This window comes from Gobio gobio (genome assembly GCF_949357685.1).
Source record: "Gobio gobio genome assembly, chromosome: 25".
In the NCBI taxonomy this organism is placed as follows: domain Eukaryota; kingdom Metazoa; phylum Chordata; class Actinopteri; order Cypriniformes; family Gobionidae; genus Gobio; species Gobio gobio.
The window spans coordinates 13,594,080-13,609,501 of NC_137121.1; the positions used below are offsets into that span (position 1 = coordinate 13,594,080).

Sequence of the window (15,422 nt, forward strand, 5' to 3'; positions counted from 1 at the left end):
CTTCAGGCTCTTTCTGTTGCACCCTCGTGCTTGGAGTTTGCACCTGGCATGGTCAAGGCTTTCCTTCATCCTAGGCCAGGTTATATTCCTAAGGTCCCTACTAACGTAGCTAGATCTATTATTCTTCAGGCCTTCTGTCCTCCACCTTTCCTCAATCCGGACCAGGAGAAAAATAATTTGCTTTGCCCTGTGAGGGCTTTAGATGCGTATGTCCACAGAGCTGCCCTGTGGCGTAAAACAGATTAACTGTTCGTGTGCTTCGGGCCCCCCAACAAGGGGTCCCCAGCATCTAAGCAAAGAATGAGCAAGTGGGTGGTTGAGACTATCTCACTGGCTTATGAGTCGGTCGGACGGCCTTCTCCCTTGGCCGTCCGGTCCCATTCTACTAGGAGTATGGCGGCCTCTAAGGCCCTTATTTCAGGAGTGGCTCTGCAGGACGTTTGTGATGCGGCGGGTTGGTCCTCACCGCATACATTCGTCAGGTTCTACTCTTTGGACTTGGACTCTACACCAGGGTCTGGGGTTTTGTCGTCCTAGTGCTGCTTTTTCACACTGGACAGGCACGTCTCGCTATGGTGGCGTTGGTATTAACGTTCCCCATAGCGTCGTTCGATGCAACGGGAGTTCCCTTGAAAGGGAACGCCTCGGTTACGACTGTAACCTCGGTTCCCTGAAGAGGGAACGAGCGTTGCATCGTCCTGCCATATCTCCTACATGACTGTCAAAGCGACTACTTCAGACTTTCGAAGCTAGCGCGGCTTTGTTTTGGCAGGTTTTATACTTCCTGGTTCATGACGTCATCCGCCTCTGACGTTCCCTCACACTATTGGACTGATTTCACATGTGCTTCATGACTTCATCACGCAAGCGTTCCCCATAGCGTCATTCGATGCAACGCTCGTTCCCTCTTCAGGGAACCGAGGTTACAGTCGTAACCGAGGCGTTTTGACGGCATAAAGATGCTGAATTAAATGACTTTAGCTGTTAGAATATCTTTTGAGCTAGTAAAACAGATTTGTGAAGGAATCTATAGTGTCAAGAAGATTATGGTGGATCTCTATATTTTCATTAATATAGATTTTCATTTCATATTCGGCATATTTACTAAATATAGAGTATGAATCTTATGAACTGCTTTTGTGGTGCGTTTAAGTCTTTCATTGCAAGGAAAAAAAAGATGATACAGAAGAAAATATAGCTGCAAGCAGCCATTAAATGCTTCTGTTGGGCCAAGCACAACAGAAGCAAACAAGGAAGCTAGCAGCAGACCAAGACAAAAGACATTTGGAGACAATTTTAAGCAAAAAGGTAGAACCCCCACATTAATACATTGAGTCATATAGAGCCAATTTCATGTTTTGTTGCAGTTCGACCGCTTTTTTGTGTGTCCTCAGAGTGCCCCGTGTGAAATTTGGTGAAAATATCTCATTTCGTTTCGGAGTTATAGACATTTATATGTATGAACACATACAAAATGACCCACTCCTGACTTTGATTGCATGTTTTTGCATGTTCTTACAATCAAAATTTTGACATTTGACCTATGCCATTTAAAAACACGCTATGATTCCAATTATCCTATGGTGGTTTCGTCTCAATCAGACTAATGGTTTCAAAGATATTCGCAAAAGTTGTTTAAGCGCTATATTACAACGTTGCACAAACCAAAAGGCGAAACCTCATCGTTGGACTCTGTAAGGATTCAGGAATCTAAAGAGATCACTCCCGTGAAAATAAGTCAACCACATACAATGTTATAAGTTATGTAAATATTTTTCGACTCTTTCAGGACATTGTGTCGAAGACCCATTCAAAGTTTTGTTATGATACGTTCATAAAATACAGCATTTTACAACAAAATTCAAAATGGCTGACACCCAAAATGGCCAACATGGGAAAATTGGATATCACTCGACAAATGCACGCTGCCCCATATCTAAAAAGACCACTTTTATAATTTTTGGGCAAACCGTTGAGAAGTTATAAGCAAAAATAGCCATTTTTCGTATCTCCGCACCATAGGCTCCTATGGCGGAAGAAGAAATGGAAGAATATTAATAAGAATCTAACGATTACAATAGATGCCTCCGCACCTTCGGTGCTTGGCCCCTAATAAACTCAGGTTTGGATTGGTTGGATTCAAAGTTTAAGAATCTGTCAATATCTATAGTGGTTAAGGCCCTTGAAAGAAGACCAGCGCATTCATCCCCCTGTCTACAAGTCAGTAAATGATCTGTATTATCACTGACCTTTATCTCTCTGAGATGTTAGGGTGTGTTTGAGGGGAAAATAACAGAGAGAATCAGCTTGTGAGATCAGTTGTCGTCATGACAGATGAGAGCTGCAATTTAATCCTGCTTAATACTGCGGAAATTTTATTCTGTCTACTGGCCACGAATGGCTTTAGATTACTCTCTGTCTCTCGGAGCGGGAGCATAGATGACAAGAGAAAAGGATTTATCTGTTCCGTGTCTCTCTGTTGTTTCATTGCATTTTATTATTGCCACAGACAGCTGATTGCAGCTAGTCTCTCTCATCATTGATAAAGTATGGCATGGACACTGTCTTTGCTCACTTTGAGGAGGAAATTACAGTTTGCCTCTGTGAAACAAAGCTATTCCTGTTTGTTTTGTTGTGTTTACCTGATTGGTTCATGAGCCGCTCACACACTGACAAGTTTCAATCAACCTAATTGTATGCACATTTTGGGATATCACATAAAAAAAAAAAACAATGGATGGAGGAGCCCTCTAAAAATGCGCATTAAAAAACTGAATTAAGGCGGATACATTTTTCTATCCGATAAGAAGATGTTCATTAACTACTAACTAGAGGATCAATTTCATTGCACAGCATCTCAAATGTTGGTTTGATCATTCTGAAATGCCTGAGCCAAACTCAGAATAACATGACAGCTTTTATTGCGTTTCGACTGTGCGTTGAGACGAAAGTCATTTATGATGTACCAAAAAAAGAGCCAAAGTGGCTTCCATTTTTATATATTTTGTGCCATTTTCCCAGGAGGTGACCATTTTGTTCTCTTGAACACATGTGATGGAAACGCTGTTTTATTCGCAAATGTTTTATGCGATATTCCAATTTTGCGCACAAGTTAAAGGTGCAGTAGGTGATTTACGAACAAACACGCCCCTACTCAAAAGGATCACACCCGTATCTTGATAGCCCTGCCCCTAAATTCATGATTGTATGCGCCCCTTACTGCCGATTGGCTACCAGTTTGTTTTTGTGCTCGTTCAATTTCAACAGCGTTTCTCAGAATTTGCTTACTGCACCTTTAAAGTCGCAACTTTGGATGGAAACATAGCTATTAAGATCAATATAAAATAAAAATTTAACCCAATTGACACTCCTGATCTGATTGTAAGGATTCATTGGTCTTAACTCCAAGAAAAATATTGTTTAGCTTTTTTAATTGTTCATTAAAATTGAATAACGTCTTCCTCTGTAGTGAGTTATCTTTCCAACACCCACTTTTCATGATGCAATCAATTCCCACAGTTTTTCTTGTTGAAGACCCAGTTTCACTCGGAAATACGTCACATTATGATGGTAAAATTGAAAACTGCAAAAAACAATATTATTTTGTTGATATTCTGTTTTTTATTTTAAATATGTATCTATTTTTTTGTTGTTTGTATTATGTTTATTATTTCTTTATATTTTTTATTGTATTTATTTCTATGTAAAACCTGTATAAAATGTAAATGTACAAAAAAGAATCATATAAAAATATAATATATAATATATAATAATTATTTAATGGATTATATATAATTTATAATAATTTAAGTCATTTACACCCACAACTTTGGTAAGAAGCTTGCATCCTGATCAACAGCAGCGGCATACACAGCAGCACAGTGCATGTTGATGTATGTTTCCACACAACCCCACCCAACACTCCCCTCTTCAGCTCTCCCTAGATGAAACAGCCAGCTGGGTGTTGCATAACCACTGCTTTCTGAGGTCACGTATGCACCTATTTTCCTGCTCCCGTGTGCAGTTTCTCTCCCTTTAATCATGTGCTGTAATGCACAAAAACAATGAGCTTCATAAAGACAGATATTTACACAATTCAGGAATAATATACTGTGCTGTATGCTATATTCATAAAAGAGTCAATCTGATGTTTTCACTGGATATGAGGGTTCGGTTTCATTGTAAATTAATTACAGTAAGACATTTCAGTCATCGGGAGAACCAAATTTAGATGCTTGACTGGGATTTGCTATTTTAAAGGGATAGTTCACCCAAAAATGAAAATTAGCCCGTAATTTACTCACCCTCAAGTCATGGTGTATATGACATTCTTCTTTCAGACGAATAAAATCAAAATTCCAGGCTAATCCTAGCATTAGAATTTAGTAATAGTTGCTCTGTTTTTGAAGTCCATAAAAAGCCCATCTGCCCATCAAATAACGTGCTCCACGCGGTGTTAATAAAGGCCTTCTGAAGCGAATTGATGCGTTTGTGTAAGAAAAATATCCATATTTAAAACTTTATAAAGTAAACTTTCGGCCGACCGCCTTCCCTGTTCAATTTATGGAAAAATTGTTGAAAGTTCCCCTGCCGATCAAAAGACTAACGCGACCAGGTAGGCTCGTCATGACGTCAAGTACGCATCTTGAGTTTCACTTTCAACACTTTTCCACGGAAGGCGGTCGGCCGAAAGTTTACTTGATAAAGTTTTAAATATGGATATTTTCTCACACAAATGCATCGATTCGCTTCAGAAGGCCTTTATTAACACCCCGGAGCCGCGTGGAGCACGTTATTTGACGGAGAGATGAACTTTTTATGGACTTCAAAAACAGAGCCACTATTACTGCAATTCTAATGCTTGGATTAGCCTGGACTTTTGTAATATAATTCCGATTTTATTCGTCTGAAAGAAGAATGTCATATACACCTTGGATGACTTGAGGGTGAGTAAATATGGGCTAATTTTCATTTTTGGGTGAACTATCCCTTTAAGATGCATTATTAAATCATACATTTCTTAAATCATGAGAATAAATTACATGAATTATTCTCATGATGTAATAACCATGATTTAATAAATATATTAATTGAATGAATAATTCAACTTTATATACAGTATATACACCGATCAGGCATAACATTATGATAATATTGTTGGTCCCCCTTTTGCTGCCAAAACAGCCCTAAGCCATTGAAGCATGGACTCCACTAGACCCCTGAAGGTGTGCTGTGGTATCTGGCACCAAGATGCTAGTAGCAGATCCTTTAAGTCCTGTAAGTTGCAAGGTGGGGCCTCCATGGATCGGACTTGTTTGTTCGGCACATCCCACAGATGCTCGATTGGATTGAGATCTGGGGAATTTGGAGGCCAAGTCAACACCTCAAACTCGTTGTGCTCCTCAAACCATTCCTGAACCATTTTTGCTTTGTGGCAGGTGCATTATCCTGCTGAAAGAGCCACAGCCACCAGGGAATACAGTTCCCATGAAAGGGTGTACATGGTCTTTAACAATGCTTAGGTAGGTGGTACGTGTCAAAGTAACATCCACATGGATGGCGGGACCCAAGGTTTCCCAGCAGAACATTGCCCAAAGCTTCTCACTGCCTTCGCCAGCTTGCCTTCTTCCCATAGTGCATCCTGGTGCCATGTGTTCCCCAGCTAAGCGACGCACATCCACGTGATGTAAAAGAAAGAAAATGTGATTCATCAGACCAGGCCACCTTCTTCCATTGCTCTGTGGTCCAGTTCTGATGCTCACATTCCCACTTTCTCAGGTGAACAGGGGTCAGCATGGGCACCCTGACTGGTCTGCGGCTATGCAGCCCCATACGCAACAAACTGCGATGCACTGTGTATTCTGGCACCTTTCTGTCAGAACCAGCATTAACTTCTTGAGCGACTTGAGCTACAGTTGCTCGTCTGTTTGATTGGACCACACGGGCCAGTTTTCGCTCCCCACGTGCATCAATGAGCCTTGGCCCAGGACCCTGTCGCCGGTTCACCACCGTTCCTTCCTTGGACCACTTTTGATGGATACTGACCACTGCAGACCGGGAACACCCCACAAGAGCTGCAGTTTTGGAGATGCTCTGACCCAGTCGCCTAGCCATCACAATTTGGCCCTTGTTAAACAGGTGCATTGATGAAGAGATAATCAGTGTTATTCACTTCACCTGTCAGTTGTCATAATGTTATGCCTGATCAGTGTATACACACACACACACACACACACACACACACACACACACACACACACACACACACACACACACACACACACACACACACACACACACACACACACACACACACACACACACACACACACACACACACACACACACACACACACACACACACACACACACACACACACACAGATCAGGAGGGATAAACACAATCTGAGAGGTCCATTAAGCTGAAGAGGAGACGCACGTCTCACCCACGTCTATTTGAGAGCTTGGAGATGCATACATTACTATGACAAATTTAAAGTTATTGATTGATTCCCGTGCCTTGCAATTCAGCAGCGCACACATAAAACATTCTGTGTGAAAGGTTATCAGGATCTCCAATAGCTGACGAGACTCCATTTGTAATATAGCACGTGTTAACTGAAACAACAGTGCTAGATTAATTTACAAAGAGATTTAGTGCAGATGAGCAGATGTGGAACACACACCGTATCACATCATACCACTATGGCAACCAGAGGTCTCTATTAGTGGGACCATTAGGAACACGCTAAGTATTATTGATTAACTTGACATGACAGGGGTCACAAAATGTCCTCGTAACCATTAACCAAATGATACCCTTTCCCAAGCCTAAATGATCTTTAAAGGCTAGGTGAATGAGAGTAAGTCTATAACATGAGATATTTTATTAACTCTGATTACAGCTATATCATTTTAATTTAAAGAACAATCAGTAGTCTCTGAATCAACTCCCCTTGGACCACAAAATTTGTATTGTTTTTGAAATGACATGGGCGTGTAAGAAATAACTGAACAGATTGGCAACTGGCGAGTATAGCTTTTATGAAATATACCCCCGGTTTCATAGACAAGGCTTAAAAATGCATATTTGAGCTGTTTTAACTAAGCAACTCTCCATCCACACTGGCGTTTTCAAGCGTTTTCCAAATGTTTTTTGAATAAGAGTAAGTAAAATTTTGTGTCATCTTTGCAGGACTGCGATTTGAAGAGTTCACAAAGTAACATATTTTAGCAACTGTGTGAAAGTGAATAGCACATAACAGGCACAATACTGGTATTAACATTAATATCTGTATAATATGTTTCTCATGACTAAACATGCATCATCGTTTTCACAGTCCACACCACAAACAAGCGGCAACCTCCGGTCTCTCTTGAAGCCAACACGGAAGTGACTTAAACTGCAATTCATCGACCAGACGCTAGAGCAGGGTCCAAAAGGGAGTCAAATCTGTATCTCCCCCATGTCAAAATGCCCAAATTTACAGCAGAAATAATATGTTTACACCTGGTACAAAAAGTGGTTTTGGTCTATACGGCTAATTTTGCCCTTCATGACAACTGTGAGGTGGGTGAATTTTTTTTATAACTCTTGAGTGGCCACTTGAGTGACAGGTGGATTGCGGTTTCTCTGCTGTCTGTTAGCCATCAAGCACCTCAGCTCCACTCACGTCCCGCCTCTTTGCCCATTTTTGGTTATCCGGGAGTGACGTGCTGCCAAGATGGTGACGGCTGGCTCTGCCCACTTTGGGCTTCAAAAATCCTCTTCAGAAACCAACGGGTGACGTCACAGACACAACGTCCATTGTTTTATACAGTCTATAACTACAATGCGAAAAAGCATTTTGAAATGTATCCACTTTGGAGAGCGTTTTCAAATGAAAACATATTAGTATAGACAAGGTCTTGATAACCCATTATAAAAACCCAAAGAAATCTTGAGGGAACAACTGGCGAATTAGTCTTCCGGGTTTTGACATCATCCCTGCACCACTCTACTGCAAAACTCCGCCCTCTCTATCTTTCATTGGCCAAACAAACAACTGACCAGATTCATGCTATTGGTGGAGCCTGTCGCTATGTCTGGCTTCTCAAACAAATAAAGCAGTGTTTTGAAAACACCACAGGGTTTAGACTTTTTGAGACATCAAAATAAAAATGGCTTACTTATAGTCCAACCTGATCTCATGAGAAAATGTAATTATTTTATACTTTGGTGAATTGATGGCGAAATCATTTACAATTTGAATTGTAATTAAAAAAATAAACTTAAACCTAACTCTTAGTGGAGCATAAAACAAAACAAATGAATGAGATTCACCTCACTTAAGCCGCGTTTCCACCGCAGGAACTTTCCCCAGGAACTAGGAACTTTGGGCTGGTACTCTTTGTTTCGACCACAGGAACCAGGGTCTAAATGAAGTTCCGGGTAAATATTTCCCCCTCCAAACGGCCCTGCTCCCGGGGTAGTACTTTTTCAAAGTTCGGGAACTTTCGGGGGTGGGACTTGGAGGGAACATGCTCATTGGTTGAACTCACGCAGCATTTTATTTAAATCGTCTTTTGCAAGGTTCGTTCGTTCTGCATTCAGTAAATATCAGTCTTGCTCTTTCTGTCTGATGGCACGCGTTTGTCTCAGCAATCGCACGGTCAATGTCCGTAATAGCTGATAAAAACAAACTTTGTCTTATTTTAAATCTAGCTTTACAAGCTTTCAGAATACGCTTTAGTATTAGTACTCGTCTCTTTTCCGGCGTTTTGTTAATGACCTCTTTAGTAAAACAATACATAACTACCAAAAGCAGCGCTGCTTGCATCTCCTCCACTTGCTATTGTTGCAGACAGTATCGCGCTAAGATGATTCCTGTCCATCTCTGACTGGGAGGAACATTTGTGCGCAGTCCCACATCTCTAGGCTAATTTGCCTAATCTTCACGGTATTTTAGACCGCAGTGGAAACGTAGACAGTAGCAGATCTGGGGGGAAAAAGTTCCTGTAAAAAAAGTTCCTGGTACAAATTGTTACGGGTAATTTCGGTGGAAACGCGGCTCTACAAATTCACCTCAGATTCACCAAACTGTAAAATAGTTTTGAGAGTGTATTGTATAGTCTTAAAGGGATAGTTCACCCAAAAATGAAAATTAGCCCATGATTTACTCACCCTCAAGTCATCTGAGGTGTATATGACATTCTTCTTTCAGATGCATAAAATCTGAGTTATATTAAAAATGTTCTAGCTAATCCAAGCTTTATAATGGCAGTAATAATTGCTCTGTTTTTGAAGTCCATAAAAAATGCATCTGTCCGTCAAATAATGTGTTCCACGCGGCTCCGGGGTGTTAATAAAGGCCTTCTGAAGCGAATCGATGCGTTTGTGTAAGAAAAATATCCATATTTAAAAATGTATTTCATTTTTTTCTATGGCTCTGCATCAGCCGTCCCCGCGCCATCACTTCCGGCGAATAAGGTCAAAATACATGCAAAATACCGGCGCGATCTTAGATATAACCATAGAGCCCTCATTAGTGCCTGCGCGGATCGGTCGAATGAGGCATCTACGTATATATATCTTTGATCACGTTAGTATTTTGACCTTATTCACCGGAAGTTATGGCGCTGGGAAAACTAGATGACATTCGTCTGATAAGAGGTAAAAAAATAACAAATACTGTTCGGTTTCTCGAAGAAACCGATCGTTTCGTGTCTTAAGACATCAATGTGTCGCCACGAGCCGCATGGTTTAATAAGGATTCGTATGTCTATGTGTTTTTACTCTCATTGCTCTCATACTCTAAAATATCCCCAATGACATGCATTATACGACTATCACACTGCAGCGGTTGGAGTTAAAAATCTTAATTGTGTTCTACTGAAGAAACAAAGACACCTACATCTTGGATGCCCTGGGGGTAAGCAGATAAACATAACATTTTCGTTTTTGGGTGAACTATACCTTTAAGGCTGATTTATACTTCTGCGTCGAATCTATGCTGTAGCCATGCCGTAGGCTGTGTGAAACACATGTAGCCTGTGGCGTAGCCTGAAGTGCACCTCTCCAAAAATGTCCCTCAGGTCAAACAAAAAAAATCTGCGATAGCATCGCATGCGCATTTCCGCTTGCGAATTATACATTTTCTGTTCTTCAATATTTAACAAGCTGCAAAAAAAGTCACTGTCTATTTGCCGCCGCCACTGCTTCGACAATGTACACAACAAGCTGCTTCTTCTTCAGCTTTTGCCTTGATATTGTGGGTTACACCATCAACATGCCCGTGGCGCTGCCTGCTAGTGGTCTGCATGTGTAATTGCATGTCGAAGCCGACAACGGCGCAGATGTATGAAAAACGACACGTAGACTATGGCGTAGGTCTGATGCAGAAGTCTAAATCAGCCTTTAGTATATTAAACAAGGATAAGAGAACTTTCAAAATTCATCATCTTTATAAGGTAAATGTGATATTTTTTTTTAAATATATAAAAAATTAAAGCTTTTTTTGTCAATTGCTAATTATTTGTATGTTGAAAAGTGGACGTTATGCACCAGAATAGACTGACATCAAGTTTTCTAAAACAGTGCAGCCTTAGTTGTTTCAGGAAGATCACGTTTTGATTAAAAATTGACAACAGCAAGCAACTTGCAGCAATGAATCATTCATAATAAGACCAGAATTGCACCATAAAATTGGATTTCATATTGACTTAGACATCTAAAAAATTACACACATTACCTTTAAAATCATGCACTATCCAATCAAATGTACACCACAACACTTAAAAACATGGAGGCTCAACCTCTCCAAATGGATTTCCATAGTTGAAACCGAAGAGTTCATCAATACGTAGGCATAAAATGCCTGTTCAAATGCATAGTAATTCAATTAAAAAGCAGCACAAAGGGAATAAATCACGGAGGCTCAGGGTGAAAAGCCGCCATGTTGATCTATTAGCAAGAACCCTGCTGTGAGCAGAGCTCTAGTGAAATATTAAAGAGTCTGCAGACATCCACGCACTTCCTCAATTCAGCAACATTTTCTTCTACGGTTGACTATAATTGCATATACGTTTTTATTTATTCTTAATTATGTTTATTAGTCAAAGAAAGCTCCTCACAGACAAGGAAAGTGAGCTTTTGTGATGCTTAACAAGACTATTTGTGCGCCATTGTGTTGATGTTGCCTCTGACACCCGTCATACTCTTGCAGATAAACAGATAAAAAGGTTCATCCTCATGGCTTCAGGAAGCTGGTTCAAACAAAGGCGAGGAAGAGCAGGAGAAAAAGAGCTGTTTTTGCTGTAAAGCATGGTTTTCAGGGACATTCTGCTCCAGCTTTTTTTTTTTTTTTTGCTCCCACTTGAGATTTACAGTCCAGAAAAAAGCTTCTCTCGCAAACATAAAACGCAAGCCAACTGTAGGACTGCAAAATTGGCATTACATTAACTGCCAATGCTAGGTTGTGAAAAACAGAACTCTTTTAAAGCGTTCCACTCTTTGCACATGCTCAAATTCAATTCTGTCCATGTAGCTTAGTTACAGATGATTAAAAATATGAGCATTAGATAAAGACAGGTTAAAAGTTAGTGGTGAAATTGAGTGTGAAGTCCCAGTTTAGGTAGACAGTAATGGGCCAAATGTTATACATGTATATATAGCCTAATTCTAATGATCTTATTGGCAAAAGCTAGTAGGCTACATTTCACATCTTCCTTTTATATTTGGGTCATTGAAAGAGAGAGTTTAGATTTAATCCTACTGAAGAGCTATATTTATCTGAGAAGTGTATATAGCCTACTATACACATTACAGATGTAGGCCAGTAAGAGCTGTGTGTGTGTAAACCCCACTCCCCTGGCCTCAAGAGGCGCACTAGCGACTGACGCTAGAGACTGCGATCTTTAGCGTCCGTGTTAGCCACCCGCCTCCCACGCCAGAGACCCTGGATTGAATCCCTCTTGAGTAGGACTGGTTACATTTGGTGCGGTGACCTGGATGGGAGCGAGGTTTAGGGGGGGGAGTATAACGGATGCATGTAAACCGCACTCGCCTGGCCTCAAGAGGCGCACTAGCGGCTGCTGTCTTTAGCGTCCTTGTTAGCGTGCTCACTTCTAATGCTGGAGACCCCGGTTCGAATCCCGCTCGGATCACTTCGAGTAGGACCGGTTACATACATGTATATAACGATCAGGCATAACATTATGACAGGTGAAGTGAATAACACTGATTATCTCTTCATCACAGCACCTGTTAGTGAGTGGGATATATTAGGCAGCAAGCGAACATTTTGTCCTCAAATTTGATGTGTTAAAGCAGGAAAAATGGGCAAGCGTAAGGATTTGAGCGAGTTTGACAAGGGCCAAATTGTTATGGCTAGACGACTGGGTCAGAGCATCTCCAAAACTGCAGCTCTTGTGGGGTGTTCCCGGTCTGCAGTGGTCAGTATCTATCAAAAGTGCTCCAAGGAAGGAACAGTGGTGAACCGGCGTCATGGGCGGCCAATGCTCATTGATGCACGTGGGGATTATTAGGTCATAATGTTATGCCTGATCGGTGTATATCTATATATATATAATTATTAGTATCTGCAGAATTGAAACATTTAAAAGAAACGTCTACGGAGGATATCTGTGTTTGGATGGGTACAAATGCAATTCTAATAGAAATTATTTAGAATGGCAAAATGTTGCTTTTCACTTATAATAGTGACACAAGGTACCAAGATCATTCCACTCTAAAAAAATCTGGGATAAAAACAACCCAAGTTGTGTTGAAAATGGACTAACCCAGCAATTGGGTTGTTTTGACCCAGTGAATGGGTTGTTTTAACCCTGCAATTGGGTTGTTTTGACCCAGTGAATGGGTTGTTTTAACCCAGCAATTGGGTTGTTTTGACCCAGTGAATGGGTTGTTTTAACCCTGCAATTGGGTTGTTTTGACCCAGTGAACGGGTTGTTTTAACCCAGCAATTGGGTTGTTTTGACCCAGTGAATGGGTTGTTTTAACCCAGCAATTGGGTTGTTTTGACCCAGTGAATGGATTGTTTTAACCCAGCAATTGGGTTGTTTTAACTGAGTGAATGGGTTGTTTTAACCCAGCAATTGGGTTGTTTTGACCCAGTGAATGGGTTGTTTTAACCCTACAATTCGGTTGTTTGGACCCAGTGAATGGGTTGTTTTAACCCAGCAATTGGGTTGTTTTGATCCAGTGAATGGGTTGTTTTAACCCAGCAATTGGGTTGTTTTGACCCAGTGAATGGGTTGTTTTAACCCAGCATTTGGGTTGTTTTAACCGAGTGAATGGGTTGTTTTAACCTAGCGGTTGGGTTAAATGTTTGCTTAAAACAACCCAATTGCTGGGTTAAAACAACCCATTCACTGGGTAAAAACAACCCAATTGCTGGGTTAGTCTTTGTTTTTAACCCAGCATTTTTTAGAGTGGATGCTCAGTAAAGTTTGTGTGAGCTAGCAACAGTAACCATTCCAAGCGGGCGGTTGTTTTGTTTTTTAAGCAAAATATGAATTAAAAAACCTTTTTTTCCCTTTGCTTTTTTAGAAAAGAGAGACGTTCTTTTTGGGAATTGTGAGCTATTTTGAAACGTCTGAGTATTTGTCATCTCTTCTATAGAGCTTTAGACTCGTTTCTGGCAGTGGAACATTTTACACTGAGATGAAGAAAAAAAAAAAACTGGTCCAAATTTGATGTAGTGCTTCTGCTAACTCAAAGCAGTGTTTTCAGCCTGCATTCCCTCGCCGTGAGGGGCCTCTAATAAGTCATATTTCTATAACATGTTCTCTGCCTTTGATCACCAGAAATCCACAGAGGAACAGTTTGAAAGCCATAGAAGACAGCTAATGATCCAAAGAAATCTTGGAGGGTGAGTTGAACATTTTACTTCTAGGTTTTCTTGTCGGGTTAAGTTGCCAACACAAATAAGTTCACCTGGAGTTATATTAAGCATACAGATTTACTACATAACTAGCTTCATCATGAGCATAAAATGAATTTTTCCTGTATCTGAGAATGGCTATAATGGTGCTTCTGGTGCCCGTGAGACATTTAGAGGATATAAATAATGCATATGTTTTCATCCATTGCGAGGAGATCCCCCACCCTTCGGTACACAACTAGCACGCACATAATTTATAAATACACACTAACACACAACATGCATTCGCCCACACATTTCTGAACACAAATACACACACTCCCATGCAGTGAAGTGCGCTGAAAGTGATGCATCAAAAAAAAATCAATTTTATAGTTTAATCAGTTCACACGCCTGCATCATTGCACATCTCATTTTCATAAACTTAATGATGCTTTTCATGTCAAAAAGAGAAGGCCAGCATATCTCTCTTCATTCCTGCGACGATCTACAGTAAGCAAGCAAGTTTTGTAATGCCTCTAGCACAACTTCTCTTCACGATTGATAATCGTTCCACTTTCCGAAAGTGGCGACGATTGTGCACTTTATCATATTAGATTATTGCATCACTTTGTCTCTGCGGGAGAAATATTTTCACTATGTATTGATTATGCAACTGCTTCCAAAATCTACTAGGCAGCAACCAGACTCTTATTGATTCATTCTATAAATGGAAGCATCACCTAAACGCTTCAATGTCCTCGGTTACAGTTATTTTGAAAGAAAAACTCCCTTTAGCCTTGTTTTCTGTGCAGTGAAGCTTAGTTTTCATGCCTCTGTGAGCTTCAAACATGGTTCTTCCCTTTAATATTTCATAAACTTTAACTCTGCAGAGACCCCCACTGAAACCACCGGTACTTTCATGGCAAAACAAAACAGAAAAAAACCCTTTTATTCACTATATCACTATACATACACACTACACAAAGAAACAAATTAACTTTCTTACCTTTAAATTATGCTGACTATGCACCAAAATAGTCCTCTATTTTTAAAAATGTAAAAATTTGAATTCCCTTAAAAAGCTGTGTATCCGGTAATGACGGCCTGTGTTGAAACATGAGAGAGAGAGAGGGATCATCCGGACAGCCAGCAGAGATGCTGAACAGGAAGATTAGGATGCGAACGCTCTCACTCTCACTCGCACTCTCCATCCCTCCTCCCAATCCGTTCATTATAGGAGGAGCTCTCTGAACACGCCCAAGCAACTCACAATGGTAGCGTCCATCCCTACCTCTGCTCCTTGCTCACTCCCACTTGTGCCAAAGCTGGTGTGAGGGAGCAGCTACTGTTTGTGAGAGAGAGAGAGTGAGAGAGATGGAGGGAGAGATACTGTAGAGAAAACATGAATTCACATCAGGGAGGATGAATTGGGCTATCCATATATCTATCTTACATTCACCCCATGAAAAGGAAATGCACCACTATTCTTCACATATTGTTTACTGCAGTGCTCTCACCTGGCAAGGTGTGTGTGTGCGCCAAAGTGCTTCAGGGACT

The 15,422-nt window shown here is 40.7% G+C and overlaps 1 protein-coding gene across 1 annotated transcript in view; it reads right to left on the bottom strand.

Moving 5' to 3' along the window:
* Positions 1 to 15,186, bottom strand: part of sv2bb (synaptic vesicle glycoprotein 2Bb) — a 49,249-nt gene extending 34,063 nt beyond the window's left edge. Inside the window, exon 1 of the mRNA XM_079809937.1 lies at positions 14,872 to 15,186. The gene's annotated coding sequence lies outside the window, so the exon portion shown is untranslated. The remainder of the gene's footprint in view (positions 1 to 14,871) is intronic.
* Positions 15,187 to 15,422: the final 236 nt, after the last annotated feature.